We start from the raw sequence: 23,736 nt of genomic DNA on the forward strand, positions 1-23,736 counted from the left end.
AAAATCTTGTTAAAAGTTTGAATTGCATCTTGTTTAAAAGTTCCTGTCGTGTCACCACGTGGTTAAAAAAAAAACTCTGCCGCTTCAACGCGTGATTTTTTTACTTTTTCGTATGAACACGTGTATTCTTCCTCTCGGTTTCTCTTTTCTTTCTCTTCCTTCGATCTCATTGTGACGTCACGCTTGCACTATGGCTTGGCCATTTGCATACGTGGAGATGACATTGATGCTACATACGGGCCAGACACTTCGTTACATTTTGACGATTATTTGGTGTTTTTATTATTTTTATTATTATTCACAAGTAGTTATCACGAAAGGGATTATCAACAATTGTATACTAGCATTAACAAGTGGTATTCCTTAAAGCTGGCTCAGAAGTACGTCCAGATTTCCAGTATTTTGTTTCTTTCGGTAATCATTGCTATTTTTTTTTTTTTTGCACCACCGAAAACCCCGATTTCAATATTAACTGCAACCTTACATTGGCTGCTGCGCCCTACCCCGGACTGTTCATTCTCTTTGATCCTTTTCGACCATTTTGAGTGATTCAAACCGCATCTACTTCCATTACATGTTCGGATATGTTTCCTCTTATGGAAGGAGTGCTAGTATTACGATTAATATTATTATTAATCGTAGCAGAAGTAGCAGTGATAGTAGTAGTAGTAGTAGTAGTAGTAGTAGTAGTGTTTGTTATTTCTACCCGTATTTACCAAGGGTTTCATTGGAGTTTAACTGAGATATATATATATATACTTGGCCAACTGGAAATTGTTCCGTGTTATGGAATCAGTAATGCAATGTCCAAATCCTGTTGGGTCATTTACGCGCAATTACGAACGAAATACTATTAGAAAACATATGGACTCATAGTTTTCCCCTCGTATTATGCGGAACATAGCAACGTTTAATTACATCCAATACATCGTTTCATACGGTAGGTATTTTATTTTCATAATTGAAATAGGAGTAAGGAAACAAGAAGCTCAATCATAGTCATACCCAGGTCCGAGCAACAAGAATGGCATACTAACGGTGTGTCGGTTGATGTCGCCATTCAACTACTTGACAAGTCTAATGCAAAAAAGCTAACCTCCCTCTATCCATCTAGAAAACTTCTTACACCTACTAGTATCTTATCTCTAGAAGCAAAATCCTGAACTTAACCTTTGACCTTCACCTTGAAAAATAGTGTGCACCATTCATAGATCGGACACCGTCATCACGTCACGTTTGATCATGATCTGTCCAGTGGTGTGGTCTTTAGGTGTTTATAGATATATAGGCTATGACGTGGACCTTTGATCATTACTTACGAAAAACAATGCGCACCAGCCCTAATGTGCTAACATGAACTTACTGATTGTACTTTTACTTTGTAAAAAGAAATACGTCGATTTACCCACTAGCAAAAATTCTTCACCCTACGCTGTAGAGGTCCCTAAATGACGGAATATCTGTTCTTATAGTTTATTTTCTCGAACTGCGTAATTTAAAATTACCTTCTTGCGTGTTTCCCTAATCGTACCAACATTCAGAAATTAAAATGTAATATGAACAAATATCTTGCTCTCAAACTGATCCAGCGTGAACCCCCTTTAAATATAGGTGTTATCACAATAGCGCCTTATGCTTCAGTAGTAATTTGTCTTGTTTGTGGTGAACAAAAATGTAAAAGAAAATAAAAAGAAATAAACAGAGGCTTACATATTTTAAAACTTCTATAATATAAATCGTACTTGTCTGTTTAAATGTATGTATGTATGTATGTATGTATGTATGTATGTATGTATGTATGTATGCATGTATGTATTTATGTCTAAAACTTTCTACAAAGGCGACGGATTTTCACGAGATCGGTATCATTTTGAAGCTCGATCGTTCAGGTGACAACTATCGAAAAATTAGCCAAAAACATTAATTCCGTTCACTGTAAACTGGGCACTTTTCTACAGAGCCAGGCTAGTTATTTCATAATGTTAATTCGAACATTTTAGAAAACCAGATATTGATATAATTTTTTTTTCCATTTCAGTTAATAAAATATTTTATAACATTTCTAACTGCCCGATCGTAAAATATTTGCGTACAAATAAACACATGCGCACAACACCATCACAGTTGATAGCATAGAGATTGATTGGTTCGATTATTAAATGGATACCGGCAGAGTTTTATTACGAAAAACGTTATAACTTTTCAATGATGTACATATAGAATGAGACATTGAAAAGTGTTTAATGCGACATTAGATTTAAGACATATTCAATGCATATAACTGCGGATTTGTTAACGCAGAATAAAGACTTATACATGCAGCAGAAGCCCTTGGAACATGTTTACCAGAAAGAACAGTTGGAAATAAGTCATACACAATCCACTATGACTATGCAATTCCTACAACTATATATCTAGAAAACGGAACTTTTAAATCTGACATAGTGATATAGGACAAGAAGGAGAAAGAGGCAACCTTAGTAGAAGTTAGTGTTAGGGTTAGGGTTAGGGTTACCAATGATGATCGCTTAAACAGAGGTAAAATGAAAACGATTATGAAATAGCAAGGTCTTATAAAAAGAAATAACAAGGTTTTATATGAAAAGAAACTGGAATCTTGGGAAGATCTCTATCATTCTAGTGATTATAGGAACAACCGGATTCAAGAAAGATAATTTTTAAAATATATCCGGTGAACTAGGTGCACTTTAAGAGACGACCAGAATCTGAAAGAAAAAAGATCTCTAACAAAAAAATGGTTAAAAAATATATAGTGATCAATTTCTACCGAGAAATTCTAGCTATAATAATCATGGGTTAAATTAATTATAGAAAATTCAGCAATGTTTACGATCTATGATCGTTAATTTTGTATTTGAATATTTTATATCGCTTATTTCTTTTCTTAAATTAGCGTTCTTCTATCTAGCAACTGATTCGAGTCGATGAGAATTATATACATTTACCAACGAAAATTTATTTTTAGAGCCTTATTTGCTATATACTAAGTGCTCTACCACGTATGTAGAGGTTAGTTATCCATACTAGCTTGTATATAATTAGTTGGAAAATGAGGAATTCATGCAGTTTTCAATGATTTACGTTAAAGTAATTCTACTACAATATTGATAGACACTTGAACCACGTATGCCAAGTCCATCTGTAAAAATTTGGGAACGTTCCGGTCGAATTTGGAAATCTTAATACTGAACACGATAATACGTACGCAATTTCGAACTGGACCCTCTATTTAATCTACGAATGTACATCGTTCTCATTCTGTTCGCCATAAATCACTATAAGTATTAATAACTCATAATGACAATGAACCACTTCAACGGTTGACGGGATGAGCTCAATCCACCGACACAGGTAAAATAAAGAATTCGATTAAAAATTTCGTGTTCTGCAGTTCGACATAAATTTTCACAACTTCGACCAGAAAATACCAAAGTTTGTGAAGATGTAATGTAGACGATCGGAGGAGGTTACAACGGCGAAAACCTTGTGAACATGAGGACAAAGATTAGAACAATAGTTCAAATAATACAGATGATCTATCCAAAATCTAAATTGAAAATCGTAAAGTAGGATTCCATGTTGTTTTATTGTAAAATCAGACCCAATAGATATTTTTATTATGAAACGTATTCTCCGCCAGCAGAAAAATACGCGTTAGTATGACTGAGTTACTTCAAGCCTTACCATCGGGAGTCAAGTTGTAACGTTGTCGATGGCTCCGTCATTAAATTACCAATCCAAAACAGGTACGGATATTGATGACTTACGTGTCGAGTTTATGTCGCGTCAACATTTAAGCTGTGGCATGAGCATGACGTCACTGAATGAAATGCATATATAGACATGAAGATCCAAAGAAAAAGAAAGAGGAAAAGAAAAAAAGAAAAAAATAATGCGTGGCGATTTTGAAGCTGCACTTGACAAGCACGCGAGTGTCTCTTACTACTCCTTCGAAAATGAGCCGGCCTGTGGGCCATAGAGAGCATCACTGCAACGCAACAGCTAATTGTCGCCAAAAACAAAGGTATGCTACCTGACCAGGAAAAAGAAAGAAAGAAGGAACATAGTGTGTCGTGTTGTAAATACATGTCTGTGACTTGCGTGTGAAACCGACAAAATAAAAACAAACAAACTTTTTCTTTCATTTAAAAAAGCTTGTGTCCAACTGTTACATGTAAATAAGAAGAATATTAGATAAGTGAAAATGAGATTCGGATAAGCCTAGAATCGAACCCTGGTGGAAAAGTTAAGAAATGGAATGTTAAAAATTTGATCTATTATTAAATTCTATTAGAATTGTTAAATATTTTTTATATTGGAAAAAAGAGTTGATTGTCCATTCTTTAGAAATCTGAATATTTAATATATCAGTAAAACAATGAACAATGCAAATTAAATTATATTGTTTAAAAACAGGTTAGAGTTATATATTGATGGTTCATTTGTGCGCCAAAGGTGTGTTGGACAAACATGTAAAGCTACGTGAAATTAGTCACATTTGAAAAGCACACTTCTGATGTCATAGACAAAGGACACTGGATTCGGAGTTTAGCCAGTGAGTCAAGAGTTGACAGTCAGAGGAGAGTCTCCTTAGAGGTGAAGGGTAGAAGATTAACCATGTAGATACAAGTGAATTCCTGACGTCATTCGACTGGTCGATCAGATGAATAAAGAATTCATCATTGTGTTTTGCAACTGTTGTCTTGTGTCATCCTTCACGAATGGAAAAGGGAATGTATTTATCATATTATAATGAAAATTGTGTAAACCCTTCCAAGTTATGTGTTCCATCTACTCCATCACAAGTAATGTCTATAAATGCCTCCTCTCCTCTTGTAGCCTAACTCTCGTGGTGGGGTCAAGCAACTGACCCCTGAACTTCTTCGAAACTGTGGCTCGTGATGTCCAGTCGGCCGGGAGATCGCCACATGAAATTCTAAGCGCCTCTGTTTCGAATTCTCCTGAAAGCGAACCACGAAGCTCGCATACGCCAGAAAGAAACGACAAACAATTTGGTTCTATCTACCAAAAATTAATTTAACAAAAATTACAGTCTTTTTACAGATATGTATACATTCAGATCTTAGCACATTTTTAAAGTCACAAATTTCTCTTCTTCGTAGATGGCACTCAGGCGAAATGGAGAAGGTGGTCAGGCGTTTGGGAGCTGGTTTCTCTCGAGGTTGGTGCAAATCTCTCTCCAATCTGTCTTTAAAAAACTGGGCGCTTGTTTTTATATTTCGGGACGGGTCGGGGTGCGGTGGTCCTATTCAACCAATCAGAGTCAGCTACATATCTAGGGGTTTTCCAAATTGCGTGTGTGCAGTTCAGCCATAGTCTGAAATCTGTTTTGAAATCTGGGACCCAAAATGACATCCGTTCACATGACCCTCGGGGTAAATCCCTGTCATTCAGAAAGTCATAGTCTGAAGGTGTTCTCCAGGTCAACAAGTACAATCTCGTTTCTACATTACTCTGACGTTTCCTGTTATTGGATTTTTTTTAACAACAAAATAGTTATCTGGCCTTTTCAAACAATAAAATACACATATCGATATATTTCAATTCAAGTATTTTCGATATACGCTGTTGTCCGGGATTAATTTAAACAATTTTAGCATATTTACCCGGTATTTCTCAGGTCTCAGGGGGGTCTCAACCTCCCCAATGGGTAGCAAATCGCTCCCTCATGTCGATCACGTTACACTCTGTTTTAAAAGAACTGTAATATATATAAATGTCTTGGCCCCCCCTCACCATCACTATCGTTATGTCTGTATTACATGAGTCCCGTTATATATGTGCTCCAATATGAGTCCCCGTTAATTTACTACACAACGCAAGTTTTCTTTCTATACAAGCTTCTACATAAAACTTTCTGGTATACGTTAAAAGTAATAACAACGTTAAAGTGTTCGTTTGGTTTATGTTCATGTTTGGGCATTCGAAAATGTTGTCTATCCACCTATTACGTTATCTACCTTTCGAGATCATGGTGCCTTCAACACATATGTTGCATAGAACTACATTGTGATGCTTAACATGATTGAAAACACTTAAAATTTACATTTGATCACAGAGGATGTGATGTGATGCAGGTGAGGTTTAGCAACTCTGCGATACTGATGTGATCAAATATTTTAGTTTAAATTCATATTTTTCAATTGTGTAGTACCTGTTCTAATGCTGCACATTCTTATTTCATTTCCTAAGTAAGCGAAGAAAGAAACCCTCTAACATGAGACAATTTTTTTTTCTCAATCAACAATATCTCTTTTCGGGTAGCTGGATTCTTCTCACATTCAAACACGGCACAATTCCTGACTCTGCCGGGAGGCAAATAAATATGAACTAGACAGAGCTGGATAGATCATGTTCGTTTGTGTTGTAGCAAAAATATTCGATCACTTTTACGCATTCACATCGCACAGGAGAAGAATCTGGACTCACAGCCGCGATTCTACTTAAATTCTTAAGAAGAAACATTTATGTGAACAGTTACCTGTAACCAGATAACATTCCGCCTTCACAGTGTGATAGTGTAACAACAAAAAGCACTAAAGGCCCTTAAGAATCTATATTATTATAAAACTCTGTGGACCTTGCACCATTGCTTGCTTGAACCGTGTCTTCGACGATCGTCATCAAACTCCATCTTTTAAAAAAGGGAAGGCAAGTGAATTTATATATATATATACATATATATGTGTGTGTGTGTGTGTCGCGTCGCCGTAATGTTCTCTAACGAAACTCATCGTACTTAAACCCCGTCGATGTACCCCTCACAAACTCGTCTAAAATAAGTAAAATCCCCTCCTACTTTGATATTTTCTTCCCTCGAACTCTTATACTTTGGAATCACCTTCTTATTTTTTGCTTCTCTGATAGTACTAAAATGCAGACGTTTAATGCAACGTAAACGAACATTTCGCTTATCTCCACCACCGTCTTCTATAAATATGGTTCCACATCCTTGCGTAGAAGTGGAATATGCATTTTTTAGGATGAACAAGAGTAAAATAAAAAACTTTAATTAGTTTTTAAACAAAAGCAGGTAACAATGCAGTTCTTCTGTTGCTGCTTGCGTATATTACTGGTACGAGTGACAATTGAAAGAATGTCACAATAATGAATATGCAGATTACTCTCAATGAATGGATCACAAATTGGCAACCGATTTTAGATACAGAGAAGTGTTTATCCGGCATTTGCGGATAAAAAAAATCCAGCCTGCAGACTTATTTTTCACGAGTAATATTAAGAAGTCTTTTGTCACTGAGACCAGAGTATTACAATGATTTGCTTTTAACAAAGCACTTTTCTAAACTGGTTAAAAACATCGAAAGAGTTTTATTATAACCCAACAAGATCTCTGTTTAAAACTGTATATAACTATGATGCGGCTATACTAAGAATTCGTATAATCAGTTTAGCACCTTGATCTTTCCTCTAACATTGATCATCTGAAAACTGTTCAGAGACGTGTAATTAAGTGAATAGCCTTCATCAGACACCTTTCATAGTCTGAATTCAACATCAAGCAAGTAAGTTAGCAAACAGCCTAACCATGATCAAGCATTAAGCAACAAATACCAGGATCAATTTTTGGATGTACGTCTGTCTTGCATAATCAAAACCTAGCACAGTTGCCATCATTTTCCAAAGTGTTTTTATGCACATGCAACGTGAAACTAACTGCCTGAAACGGCTGTTGCTGTCGAGCCACTGCATCCGCTAAAACAAATATAACTACTTGAAATTTTCCAACACCACACCTAATGTACCACCCTTATACAAATCCATATCCAGCGACATTCATCCTACACTAAGTGAGCCGACTTCCTCCCGAAGGAGGAAGTGTCTATGGAATACCGAATCCACAAGCGGTACTCAATCGGATGTATATTCCGGTTAGGGGAGATGACAGCGTAATGTTTTTGTAGTTATTGCAGCGAGGTGTCGACACTCTCCTACATACAATCGTCATCCAGCTGGTACTGACTAAGCTCAACGTTACTTAAGTTCAGCGATCTAAGGAGTGTGTCAACGGGATTATTTCGTCTATCTTCATACACATCGACACATATGCGTTCGCTTTTGGTGCTACACTGCGCCTGTAGTCAATGAGTTCAGTAATTAATACGAGTTAAATAGGTCTTGTTTCATTGGATGATAATTATATCTTTGTATCAAGTTAACATTTCATCATGTATTTTAGTATTGGCACTAATTTTTTTAAAAAGATGCTAATAACACTTTCAAACACTTATAAGACTAACCTGGGTGCCCGGCGTTGGCCAGGTATTTGTAGATGTGTGTTGAGCAAAACAAAAAAGCCGTAGTAGGTAGATAGGTACGGACCTGTGACACGAAGGGGGAAAATAAAGTGGAGGTGTATGTAAGGGTATTGGTTGATCAAAAAAGAAAAAAAAAAGAAAAAAGTGGTAGTAGACAGGCAAGCTCGAACCCATACCGTGAAGGAGGAAAAGAACGTGAAAAAAACTTCACGCGTTAGCTGTTGCGCCCATCACCAAATCGGAAGTGACGTAGGTTTAAATTAAGACTAGACAACCGAAAGACGCGATGCCTTTCGAAAATATCGACGAAAAAAGCGACCCCTCTCTGTAGAAAAGTGCCCAGTTGAGGGCGAAGGAATTAGTGTTTTTGGCTAATTTTCCGATATTTGTCGTCCGAAGAGCCGAGCTTCAAAAAGATACCGATCTCGTGAAAATCTGTCACCTCTGTTAAAAGTCTTTGCGATGCATACAAACATAATACATAATACATACATAATAAATGCATACGTACATACATACATACATACATACATACATACATACATTAAACTTGCGTGGTTAAAATTTAAATTCTAAAAAAAAACAACATATAGAGACATATATTCGATTTAAGAATTTATTGTTTGACAAAAGGAATATATAGAAAGGATTATTTCTTTAATCCATGGATTTTCAACAATGGCTCATATCATCAGAGGAAGGTTGTCCCGTATACTTTTCGAAAAATCAATAAGGAGCAACACACTTTCGCTATATGGGAATATAACTTTCTCCCATGGGCCTATTTTCGGCCCACCTGGATTTATAACCCCGAACGACATTGGACTCATTCCGATAATGGATTACCTAGGTTGTATCAACTTCTGTTTTCGTATAATTTTCTCCATATAATTATCCACAACCACTCAAAAAAACTATTTTCAATAATTGTGCTGAAAAGCAAAATAGCGTCCATTCGCAGCTGAACATTTTGCTAACTGCGTGTCATTTCCTCTGATGATATGAGCCATTGTTGAAAATCCATGGATTAAGGAAATTAAAATAACCCCGTCTATATATTCCTTTTGTCGAACAATAAATTCTTAAATCGAATATATGTCTCTACATGTTTTTTTTTTTCAGAATTTAAAATTTAACTACGAAACTTATATATTGCTCTATTCTTAAATATTGAGCTTTTCCTTTTTGGCCTGGATCACCTTGAAAGTATGACTTCAAGTAATATCTATCAGGATTTTTCATCTGAATTCTATCAGTGCCTTATCTCGCTTATACATATATTTAAACAGACAGTTAACATTTATATTATAAATTATGATGTATTCTTAAAAAATCAGCTAACTTGTTTATAACATATGGTATTTTATCATATAAAAACACATACACCGTCCACAGATACAACATATTAAAAAAAATTGTATAGAACGTAGATAATAGAGAAGAGATGGGTGGGGGAATCTGGGGCTTGCGAAAATAGGTATGGGGCTGTATTTAAAACTAGAATGGGGTTTGACAAATGTGAGGATTAAGCTATAGTAGATATGCGGAGGTTTCCCATGATAAGTTTGGGTATATAATTTGGATTAGAAATGAAGGTAAAAAGTTGGAACAATAAATTAAGGAATAGTTTTTTAAAAATCCATCGATTTCCAAACTCATCTTCGAAATACCTAGGTATAAAGAACATTGAAACCCCATCCTCCCACCCATGTATCCTTCTTATTGAACTGATAAATTAATTTATATACACTGGTATATATTTTTATATTGTCGATAATTTTTTTCATACGCTTGCATGTTGAGCTTTTTATTATCTTCATAAGTTTCCTTTTCAAAACAATCCTATAATATTCCTTGGATCACTATATATATATATATATATATATATATATATATATATATATATATATATATATATATAGGTTTGAGATGTTCAAAAGTCGGGACTAATAAATACAACGAGGTTGTTGTATAGTGCTCAATAACAAGAGCAAATATTTTTTTATTTGAGGGTAAACAGTTACATATGATCGCTACAAATAGCCATCTGTTTAAGTCAATGAGACTTCGTAAGGCGACCCTGAACCCATCGACGTCTCTATGGTGTCATTGACTTAAACAGATGACGTCTCTATGGTGTCATTGACTTAAACAGATGGCTGTTTGTAGCGACCATATGTAACTGTTTACCCTCAAATAAATATATATATGCGTGTTTGTGTGTATGTGTGTGCATGTGTGTGTATGTGTGTGCGTGTGTGCGTGTTATATGTAGTCAAACTTCAGCTTTAAGCTGTATATATAATATATACGTACATACATATTATTGCATAATTTTCTTCATTATGAAAACATTATTGGCTACATGTGTGCATACATGTTTCAGCCATGATATCTTTCGAAATCTAGCATTAAGAGGCCACTAGTCTATTATATGCATATATGTAGCCAATAATGTCTGTATAAATAAAGAAAAGTATACAATAATATGTATGTACATATACATATATACACAGCTTAAACCTGAAGTTTGATTACAAATAACATACACACACACACACATATATTGAACTCTGAAATCTCTGGGGAATTTTGAACTGGAATTTTATGCTCTCGTTCCGTAAACCATCACCTGGTAGAAATAAGGTTGTTTTTAATTGTATTATTTATATTGTCTTTACTGGGGCTTGAACCTTCAACATACAGAAGGCAGTCACTTAGAACTACTTATTACTTAGCAGGTGTATTTGAAAACGTTTTTTCCAAAGACAATTCTAGTATGAATTTTAGGAGCCTTAAACCTATTCCTGTTTTAGGTGTTTAGTTACAACATCGTGTTTCCGCCTCCTCGACAGATTTGGCTACTTCAAAGAATAGTTTTAAACAAACATACAAACTAATGAGAAATATAACGTCTGTATAAATGAATAAAATATACTATAACACAGCTTTACTTGTTATTCAGCACTATTTTATATTATATATATATATATATATATATATATATATATATATATATATATATATATATATATATATATATATATATATATATATATATATATATATATATATATATATAACCAAAGGCTAAGGGTGATGTAACCCTGGCAAAATCTCCAGAGAATCTTAGGCCCTGTCAGCTGCACAAACACCATATACGGCATAATCACGTTGACACACCGGTTCTCGACAGATCACCGAAGTTAAGCAACGTTGAGCCTGGCTAGTACTTGATGGGTGACCATTTGTGAATTCTAGGCGCTGTATATGCTTTGCGTTATCTCAGCATTGTTTCCAGTCGTCCTGAACCTTCACTTGCCACTGGTATTCAACAATGTCGATTCAGGAGAGGTGTGGTTGGAGATTGCGCAACTCTTGCCACAAAAATTTCACGCGCAGGCACACTTACAGTGGGTTTCCATGGTCTGTCAAGACTGAAGGAAACCTTATATATATATATATATATATATATATATATATATATATATATGTGTGTGTGTGAGTATGTCTGCCTAAGGAACGGTTTCTACCAAACATATCTGTCAACTATTAATCTACAGGCTTGAAAATTGATAATTGATTAAAAAGACGCACAGTTATCAACGCAGATAGATTTTACATCAACGGAAAAGTAGACATGGCACTCAATATATTAAGACAATATATTAAGAGAATGCAAACGCACAAATTCAAAATTGCCACCCTACCTGCCAGCACCTACTGCATTTTTCAATCAAATTTGTAAATTCTTACAATATTTCTTAGAAGAATCACTCTCCAAAACAAACCATACGTACAGAAGGTAGGAAGATAAGTTACTCAGTCATAATAAATAAAACCAGGCATCTTTCTTTGTTTTCTTAAATATCCCATCTGTAGGGCATGTTACCGCGGTATAGCTTCTCAGCAGACTACAACAAAGACTTCAAATCTAAAGCCAATATATGCTCGACATAATCTGTTCGCATTGTTTATTATATTTTTTATTCCATGTCTGCTTTTTTACTTTACAAAAACATAATATAAGTTAAACTTTGACTTCAATTCAATTAATATGCTTAATTCTTTCACACATGGATCACTTCAAGAGAAATCCTTCTAGACTGTAACATTTTCAACTTTTGCCCGAATTATTATGTAATACAATACAATATATATTTTTCATTAACAGTCAAAATACAGTAGCTTCCTGTTTCTTTGTCGATGTTTACATGAAAAGAAATATTTTCAATTTAACAGCAAACACTAAATTTCCTTTATTAGCTCATCCTCAAAAAAAACTAAAAAAAATCTTTCTTTCTACATCAATTGCTAACAGGTATCACAGTAGAGTCAGACATTATTATTATTATTATTATTATTATTATTATTATTATTATTATTATTATTATTATTATATTCAATTATTTTGATTTTTTGCTTTAAGACATATAGCTATAAACATTTAAAGCACACACACACGCACTTATATATATGTATATATATGTATATATATATATATATATATATACTAGCATGGGTGTCCGGCGTTGCCCGGGTATTTGGAGGTGTATGTTGAGCAAAAAAAGAAAATGCGGTCAATTTTTTTTTTAAATTTGACCCCTATTATGACCCCTTAAAATTTATAGTTTCGGGCTCAAATCACTTTATTAAGTTAGATCCAGGTTCAAGGAACTTATATCTAAAATTTCAAGTGTCTAGACCAAAAATTGTCGGAGGAGTTTGGTAGAGTTCTTAAAGCTCAAATCGTTGAAATTTGACCCCTTAACAGCCAAATTTCTGGCTGACACCCGTCACATCGATTTTCCCAAATCTCAGTACCCGGTATTTCAAATTTCGAGTCTATAGACTAAAAATTGACAGAGTTATTGCGTAGGGAAATGTACACAGACAGACAGACCCACAGACATACAGACAGACAGACACACAGACAGACACGTTCACTTTTATCGATATATAGATATTGTTTAGAATCTAAAGCGTCCTATAGGTCCGCTAGCAACCACTGCCGAAAACGTCTTAACTGTAAGATCTAAGGTAGCAGAGCAGAGACTAGGTTCCCACGTGTTTTGACGTATAGACGTATAATAAACAGGGTTCTGAACAAATACATAACTTCCATCCCAACTATTATCAACAGTTCTGAGGAGATCACTTCAGCATCCACCAAAGCCAAACTCTTTACAAAGAAATTTTCATTAAATTCCACCTTTCATAATAATGGCCGCCTCAATTTCGTCCCAGGACTTACAAAACTCTACGACATAGTATCATTTTCCAGTCTTCATCAACGACGCCACAGATCACGTTCTTCGTTCATTAGTTGACATCTATGCAGGCAATACTACTGTCTACGACAACACTTAAACGGTCAACAAAGATCAAGATCTTGCAGATTTTCTCTCCTCCGATTTGGAGTGTGAAATAGAATGATGTAAAAAAAATGGCTAGTTACCTTTAATACATTCAAAACTAAACTTCTGTCTTTTCACTAGCAACGCTCAGATGCCTACTTTGTCTCAATTGAATTGATGAAGAAGTCGACTTTAATAAACTTCTAAAACTTACATTTACCTCTGACTTGCAATAGAAGACCTACATAAGATCCGTTGCCAAAATCACGAAAGATGGCGGGATTTTTCTACCAATCCAGAAAGTATATATGTCCCAACACAATCCTTTAATTGTATAAGATTCAAATACGGCTTAAGATGGAGTATTGCGGACGCATCTTAAATGAGGTCCCAAAATACACCTTTTCCTGCCTTGACAGTGTATAAAACCGTCTGCAAAATTTAGTGGGCAATGACCGTTCGCCTTCCTACTCTCTCTTTCTCTTAGAACCATCTACCTAAGACTTAGCACTTATCCTTGAGTGGTCTATAGGCCTTGATAAGTAGTGATCTACCAAGTAAAAAAGAATGGACATAAAAAATGGGTAAAATTCGCCACTGTATTTTCACACCTCTTTGTAAAGCGTTGTAAACATACGATTACACTTGTTTTAGGCGCAGTAACAACAAAAGATGATTAGTAGTTACACACACACACACACATATATATATATATATATATACATATGTGTGTGTGTATGTGTGTGTGTGTGTGTGTGTGTGTAACATAGCACCGACGCATGTATCCAAGAGAACGTCACCGGTAAGCAAAAATAAAGACTTTAAAAATAAGATTACGTTGATATATGATATATAAAAAATAATTTTATAAAATCATCCGTAGGTTCTCTACAGTGCAATGTAGAATGCAATGCATTGTGGACTAAGTCACTGCAGCAAGGCAAGTTAAGCAAGACCGTTTTACGAATAACTGCGACAGTGTTGCTGCCAAACTGAATCCACCTCGTGGTTCCTTCGGAATCATCAATAACGTGGACAGGATAGGGACGTCTTACATGAGATACATCTCTCCTCCATGTCACACCGCCCAGGCTAGCATCCAACAACATTCAATCAACAAACCTACAGCCTTCAAGCTGGAGAGTACATTTCAACTTTGCCAGTGATCTTTGCGACACAGTTTGCGACATTAACATATGTTTTTAGCTGCAAGCGACGCTACTCTAGGTGAACAACCAACCAACCAGCCATGCCTGTGTCGACCGGTCACAAAAGGACATAAACCGACTGGACACTAAAACGCGGAAAATACTGACACTGTATAGAATAATATATCGAAGCCAGTGTCTGCTTGAGCTGTATCTACCAGAGGAGTAAGAGTTATAGGTCTCTCAGAAACAATATCTCATGAGCTCCGAAAATCCAAACCTAAAAATGGTGCACAAACACCATGAAACAAGAGCCAGCAAAACTACGTTCATCACAAAATATTTTAGACAAGCCTGTTTTACAAATGAAACAGAATCAGAAAAAAACAAGTCTGCCATACAAATAGCAAAAAAGAGTCGCCGAAAATACATAAAGAACTGGAAGAGTGGGCCAACCAATATCATGTTAAGTATTTTATGAATGGATTCATCCAGGACTATATAGATAAAGAAGGATAAAGAAGATCGTACCTCTATGATCAGGAGAGGATTAGAATGACTGCCCAAGATCAAAGCTTGATGACCAATGCTTTTAAGAAAATGAGTGCTTAAAGCATTGATAGCAAATGCAGGTTCTGCGACACAGAAGTAGAAAGTATGAGCCACCTAATATCCAACTGTAAGGTGATGGCTACTATATGATCGAACATAATGGAGTGTGTAAATATCTCCACTGTACCATTCGTAAAAAGTTAAATATCGAATGCAGCAACAACTCGTGGGTACATATACCAGAAAGAACAGTCGGAAATAAGTCATACACCATCCACTATGCGACTACGCAATTCTTACAGCTACGTACCTAAAAAATGAAGTCATAAAACCTAACATAATGATATGGAACAAGAAAAAGAAAGAAGCAAACTTAGTAGAAGTTAGTGTCCCAATGACGCTGGGTTAAACAGAACTGAAAAAGAAAAGATAACAAAATACCAAGGTCTTATGTATGGCATCAAAAGAAACTGGAATCTTAAGATTATCTCTTTCATTCCAGTTATTATAGGAGCAACTGCACTCATGAAAAAGAATTTAAAAAATACCTGGCAAATATACCCGGTAAACCAAGTGCAAGAGATATTCAAACAATTGCACATAGAGGGATGGCCAGAATCTTTAAAAATCTCTCGGTTGGAATATCTGAGTTAACAGCTGAATGTTTGGCATTCTGTAGGATGCTCTATCCCCAGCTTGAACTAACTGATAAGAACGTTTAAAATAACTGAATAGAGATGACAGCTAAGATGAAGATACATTACGCAGAGTCGACCCGTACGATGGCGGTCAAATAAACTCACTATAACTTCCACTAATAATACTACTTTGAATAAACACACATATTGTTTACGTTGTCAACATTATAGAAGCATGAGAACGTTTAACTTCCTTAACAACCTATTTAGTGACTTAAAATACAATTCGAATTTCTACTAGAAAGAATTTGAATGCATACTGGAGCGGATTTAGAGGTATACCACAAAGATTTTGAATGCAACCGGATAGAATTTAAATACCTATGAGGAAGAATTTGAAGGTCTACACGAGAGAATATGAAGTTATTTAGTTCTCTCCCATTGCAAGAACTCAGACACCAGGGTCGGAAAGTGGGCTTGAAAAATCAGCGCCCTCAAAGAGAGGCACTTCGACCTGCAAAAAGTGCATGGACAGTTCCGTTGGCCTTCCCCAGTGAGAGCGCCTTAGACGATTAGCAATAAACTAACCCTTTCTCACAGAGAGAAGACAAAACCTAGGAGGGTGGATCTCTTAGAACTGCACAGGACTCCCACCGTAAAATCAACAGGGACCAGGTAATTACAAAATTGGTTTAATCTCTGTTGATTTAAGGGGGGGGGGTAAATGCCTAGCCGAGAGAATATGAATGCCTACATGAGAAAAATTGAAAGCGTACAGAAAAGAGTATGATTATCTACAGGAGAAAATTGAAATGTCTATTGGAGAATTTGAATTTCTGCAGAAGATAAATTGAATGCCTAAGAGAATTTAAATGCCTACTTAAAAGAAATTGAATGCATATTAGAGAGAAAGAAAAATTTCTGACTTACAAAACAGAATTTGAATGCTTATTGCAGAAGATTTGAATGTTCACAAGAGAGAAGTTTAATATCTACAAGAAAAAATTGAATGCGTATTAAAGAGAACTTGAAAATCTACTGCAGAGATTTGCACATCATGCGAGAGATAATTTAAAAATGTACGGTAAAGAATTTGAAAACTTAAAAGAGAGAATTTGAATACCTACTAGAGAGAATTTGAATGCCTAGAGGAGAGAATTTAAATTCATACAGCAGAGAATATGAATGTTTACTGGAAATTGTTTGTGGTGAGAATTTGAATGGCTTCTAAAGGGAATAATTCTCCTGTACTAGAAAATGTGAATGTCTACTCGAGAGAAAGTCAAAACCTATTTGAATTTGAGTATTTACAGTAGAGAATTTTAATATTCGCCAAAGAGAAAAATTAATACCTACTTGAGAGAATTCAGACACCTACTGCAGAAAATTTGAATGCCTAGAAGTGATAATTTAAAAGTAAAGAATTTAATGCCTACTAGAGAGAATTTGAATGCTTACAAGAAAGAATTTGAATGCCTACAGGAGAGAATTTAAATGTATTCAGCCGAGAATATGAATGCCTACTGTAGAGAAAGTGATGGTCTATTAGAGAAAATCTGAATGGCTTTTAAAGAGAATAATTCTCATACAGTAAATAATTCCTCTTGAGAGAATTTGAATGCTTACAAGAGATATTGGATATGTACAGGTGAGAATTAGTATATGTACAGGCAAGATTGTGAGTGGCCACTAAAGAGAATTTATATGTATAAAGAGTATTTGAAGCTACTTGAATAATTTAAATGCATACTGAGGAAAATTTGAATGCTTATGAGAGAGAAATTTCATGTTTATAGAAGAGAATTTAAATTTCTGCAATAGTGAAAAGCCTACAAGTTAAAATTTCACTGTTTACCCGAGAAAATTTGAATTCCTAATAATCAGAATTTAAATGCTTATAAGATAATTTTCCATCTTATTGGAGAGACTTTAGATGTCTACACTACTGGAGATAATGTAATGCTTACTAGAGATAATGTAAATGCCTAATGTACAGAATTTGCATGTCTACACGATAAAATTTGAATTTCTACTAGAGAGACTTTGAATTTCTACTATAAAAGAATGTGAATGTCTACAGAAGAAAATTTGAATGTCTATAATAGCGAATTCGAATGCCTACTTTGAATGCCTACTTATTAGAATACCTAATAGAGATTTTAAATGCTTACTGAAGTTACTTAGAATGTCTACAAAGGAAAATTCGAATGTCTATAGGAAGGAATTAGAATGTCTACTGTAGAGACTTGGAGTGATTACTAGAGAGAATTTGAATATCTACAGAAGATAATTTCAATGCATATTAGAGAGGGTTTGAATTACTACTAGAGAAAATTTAAATTCCTAGTACTGAGAATTTGCATGCATACAGGAGAGAATTTGAATACCCACAGAAGAGAATTAGAATATCTTCAAAATACAATTTGAATGCACCTTGTAAGACATTGAATGCCTTATTACAAGAAGGCTGACAGGAGAAAATGTTAATGCTTACTAGAAAGATTTGAATGCCTACAGGAGAGAATTTGAATGATTATTAAAAAGACATTGATTTCTACAGGAGTGAATTGATATGCCCACAGATGAGAATTGAAATGTCTTAGTGGAAAGAAAGTCTATAGGAAAGAATTCGAATTCCTACTTGAGATTATTTGAATGTCTAAATATTTTAAAGGCAGACGTGAAAGAAGTTGTATGTCTACTGGAGAGACCTACGTCTGGGGATTTGAGTGTGTACCGGAAAAAATTTTATTACCTACTGAAGAGACATTGGATGTCTACTAGAGTGAATGTGTATGCCCATAGGAGAAAATTACGATGTCAACGGTAGAGAATTCCATTACTTACAGAAAAGAATTTTAATTTCTACTGGAGATAATAGTCATTAATATAGGATAGAATTTGAATGCTTGCTGAAGAGAATTTGGATATCTGTTAGATTTAATTAGAGGTATTACTAAAGAGAATTGAATATATGCAGGAGTGAATTTGAATGTCTAAAAAAGAGAGAATTTGAATGCATACTGTATATGATATAGATATAGAAAGTCTACTAGAAAAAAATTGAATGTCTACAGTAATGAATTTCAATCTTTCAGGAGAAAATTTGATTGCCTACTGGATAGAATTTTAATGTCTACAGAATATAATGTGAATGTTTATTTAAGATAATTTTAATACTCATAGAAGATAGTTTGAAAATCTACTGGAGATAATTGAATGTATACAAGAGAGAATTTGAATATATGTAGGAGAGAATTTTAATGCGTACAGAAGATTTGAATGCCTATTAGAGTGAATTTGAATGTCTATTGGAGAAAATTGGAATGCCTATTAGAGCAAATTTGAATACCCATTGGAGAGAATTTGAATGCCTACGGGAGAGATTTTAGAGGTCTGTAGGAAAACCAAGCTTTTCTCTTTTCATCATAATCGCTCTGACTCCCATCACGCCCCAACTGAAGTGAATGGCTCTCGTCTTGGGAAGCTCCTTGTATTGACAAGCTTCTGGGGCTGACCTTCATTCCTGATCTGAAATGGAACACATACATCAAATACGTTGCCAAGATCGCTGGAAAAACGATTCGATCACTCTATCGTTCCAGTAGATATCTCATTGTCCATGCAATCCTCTATCTGTATAAAAACCAGTTACGCCACATCTGGGCAGGAGTTGGTCAGTTCGCTCTATCCAGCCTTGACAGAGTTCAAAACCGGTTTCAAAATCTAGTGGGCGATGCCCTTTTCTATTTCCTACAACCTCTTTCCCACAGAAGAGACGTTGCGAGCCTGTCTCTGCACTATCTTTATTTTCATAGAAAGTACTCGTCTGAGCTCCAATCTATTGTCCCCCTTGCAAAGCTTTCACAATACGATTTCACCCACTCTCTATATGTGTCTAAATCTAAACGCAGATTCTATGAACAAGGCTTCTTTCCCAGAACTTCCCGTCTATGCAACACTGTTCCGCTGATCTGCTTCTCGGTTGTATACAACATAGTAGAATTCAGATCCAATGTAAACAAGTTCTTGAGCCGTTCCCATAAATAATCAAATTCTACCTAATTTACAGCATAAACAATTACTAAACTACCACCTTACATTCATTAATCCTTATCCTCGAGTGGCCTTCAGGCAGTGATAAGTGGTGACTTCCAAGTAAAAAAAAGAAGAAAATTTGAATATGTACTAAAGAAATGCAGCATGCCTACTGTATAGAATGTAAATACTTAATGTAGAGAACTGATTGTATACATGAGAGAATTTAAACTGTAATGTCTACAGACGAGAACTTATACCGTTACTGAAAGGAATGTGAATACTTACTAAAATCAATTAGAATGTCTACATGTGAGACTTTGCATGCCTGCAGTTGATAATTTGAATGTCTATGCAGGAGAATTTGCATGCATACATGAGAATATTTAAATGTATACTGGAGAGAATCTAAATATATACAGAAGAGAATGTGTATGCATAATAGAAAGAATAAGTTGGGTATGGACAGAATTTGTACGCTAACAGGAAAGACTTCTACTGGAAAAAATTTTGAATGCCTACAGTAGAAAGTTTGAATGTCTACAAGAAAGATTTTGAAAGCCTATAGGAGGGATTTTGAAAATCTATTGGAGAGAATTTGAATGCCCCCGGGGAATAATTTGAATGAATAAATGAAAAAAAAAATGTATGCCTATCTAGAGAATTTAAATACTTAGCAGACAGAATTTAAAGCCTATAAGAGAGAATTTGAATGCATACGGGTGAAAATATAAATGACTACTATGGATTTGAATATTTCCAATAAAAATTGTAAATCTATAATGGAGAAAAGCTAAATTTTTACAGGTGACGATTTTATTAACTTCTAGAGAGAATTTGAATGTCTACATGAGAAAAATTTAATGTCTATAGGAAAGAATGTTAATGTATACAGAAGAGTATTTGCTATAGTGAATTTAAATCCCTACGACAGAGAATGTACATATCTACTGGAGATAATTTTATTGCTACCAAGAGCGGCATTTTAATGCCTAATGGAGAGAGTTGTAATGGTTGCAGAAGATGATTTGAATGCTAACAAAAATTAATTTGAACGCTTACAGGAAAATATTTTAATGCCTACTAAAGAGAATTTGAATGCCTACCGGATAGAATTTGTACGCTTACAGTATAGAATTTTGATATCTGTGGGAGAGAAATTGAATGCCTACTGAAGAGACATTGAATCCCTATTAGAGAGAATTTGAATGTTTACAGTATAGAATTTAAATGCCTATATATGCATACCTACTAAAGAGAATTTGTTGTTTTTTCAGGAGAGAACTTGAAGGCCTACTGAAGATAATGCCAGCATATATGAGGGGTGTGCAATAAGTAATGCCCCTGACTCACTTCCCATAGCATTAGCGCAACGAAACTTGGCAGAGTTATTAGTCTTTCTCTACATAGAAACTACCCAGAGTTATGCATTTCTCCCATCGTTTGATGCAGCTCGGAAGACCGTTTTTGTAGAGCACTCCAGGTTAGTCCTCCAAGTACGACGTGACTTCAGAAATCAAGGCTGCATCATCTGGGAAACGCTTTCCTTTCAAAAACGACTTCATGGCTGGGAAGAGGTGAAAGTCAGAGGGTGCAAGGTAGGATAGTAGGAAGGATGGGGGGGATTTCATAACCACACGCCCGTGCTTCTGATATGGCGACATGCGAGTTGTGGACCGGAGCGTTGTCCTGCAGGAGGAGGGTACCTTTGCTGTTCTTGCCCCGCCTCTTGATTTTGATAGCTTTCCTTAATTTCCTCAAAAGTGAAGCATAATAGGCTCCTGTAATTTTGATACACTTTGCCAGGAAATATGTCATCATTACTCCTTCCTGGTCCCAGAAGACTGTGAGCATCACCTTGCCACCGGAGGGCTGCACCCTTTCCTTCTTTGGAGGTGGTGAGTCCAAGTGCTTCCACTGCATTGACTGGGCTTCGGTCTCTGGATCATAGTGATGGATCCAGGTTTCATCCTGTGTAATCAGTCTTTTGAAAAACTTTGACTAATTTTCTTGGTACATCTCCAAATTCATCCTCGAGCACTCAACGCGTTCTCGCTTCTGGAATGGTGTGAGCAATCTGGGAATCCATCTGGTAGACACCTTATGCATATGCAAATGGTCATGAATGATAGTTTCCACAGACCCTGTACTAATCTTGACATCTTGGGCTATTTGGCGAATAGCAATGCGCTGATCTTCCAAAATGGTAGCCTCAACTTGACGGACAGATGCCTCATGGCAGAAGGGGGGGCTACCAGGTCTGGGAGCTGTTTCCACAGACTTCCAGCCATGTTTGAATTCACGATGCCAGCGTTTTACAAGGTCATATGATGGGGCATTATCACCATAAGTTTCTTTCATTTCATCAAAAGTCTCATGTTGTGTGCGTCGTTTCAAATACAAAAACCGGATCAATGCTCGACATTCAACAGACTCCATTTCACACCTGACTCAGTTCAAACACCTGTAAAACAGAAACCACCATTAGTTCAGAGCTGTAATTTGCCACATAACCCGTAGAGATATAAATACTTGCACGGGCAAAACTTCAGTTAGATCAGACAACGGAAGTGGGTCAGGGGCATTGCATATTGCATGCCCCTCGTACAAGGAATAATGCATTATCTTCACGTTTTTTGCTAACACAATATTTGAGATATAAATGAGATGTATCCTATATAGATATCAAGTCTTAGTCTCAAGAAAGGACAACTTGTTTTTTAAGAATTTATATGTATATATATATATATATATGTATATATATATGACTACTTCATTTAATCATATAAATTAATATACAAAAGTATTATTTTATGCGTAAAAGTTAAGTATTTACTTCAACAGTGCTCAATACATAGGTAGAGCTAAGTAGTAAGTTTTAAAGTATATATGGCAATTAAGCTACACAAAATATTCCAAGTTTCATCCACGTAGATGAAACGCGGAATATTCTGTGAAGCTTAATTGCCATATATATATATATATATATATATATATATATATATATATATATATATATATATATATATATATATATATATACAGTGATGATCATATTTATTGGCACGGTAAAATAAAAGTTAAATTTTGTCTAATAAATTCTAAAAAAAGGGATTAAATTAAAGAAAATAACAAAGTATATTATGTATTTTTAACTGGCCTTTCCGATGCAGCAATCGGATTTTAGAAAAAAATAAATAACAAAGGAACAACAAACATAATTGCAAAAAACCCTTGTTCAAAATTATTGGCACGATTTATTTAATAATCAATTGTATAGCCTTTGGCCTTGATTACCTTCCTCAGTCGCTCTTCATAATTTACAACCAAGTTGTTGCACTCTTCAGTAGTAATTTTAGCCCACTCTTCCTGACAATAATCCTCCAATTGAATAAGATTCTTAGGCTTCCTTTGCATTACCCTCAATTTTAATGTTCTCCATAAATTTTCAATTGGATTAAGGTCTGGGCTTTGTGATGGCCACTCCAAAACATTAATATGATTGTCCTCAAGCCATTTCTTAGTCAGTTTAGCCGAATGCTTTGGGTCATTATCTTGCATGAACCACCAACGACGACCAAGTGAGAGCTCTTTAGCAGAGTCTTTCAGGTTTTCATCCAATATTTTAACATAATCTTCCTTTTTTATGCTACCTGTGACCTTAACAAGTCGCCCTGGTCCAGAG

At 35.3% G+C, this 23,736-nt stretch overlaps 1 protein-coding gene and 1 pseudogene across 1 annotated transcript in view; one reads left to right on the plus strand and one right to left on the minus strand.

Moving 5' to 3' along the window:
• The window catches only part of LOC145285016 (sclerostin domain-containing protein 1-like), a 215,776-nt gene that overhangs the window by 27,917 nt on the left and 164,123 nt on the right, over nt 1-23,736 (minus strand). The window lies entirely within an intron of this gene.
• Nucleotides 11,475-11,591, plus strand: LOC145285118 (5S ribosomal RNA; annotated as a pseudogene).

The sequence above is a fragment of the Euprymna scolopes genome, chromosome 9 (genome assembly GCF_053919585.1).
Source record: "Euprymna scolopes isolate OS-2025 chromosome 9, ASM5391958v1, whole genome shotgun sequence".
Classification (NCBI taxonomy): domain Eukaryota; kingdom Metazoa; phylum Mollusca; class Cephalopoda; order Sepiida; family Sepiolidae; genus Euprymna; species Euprymna scolopes.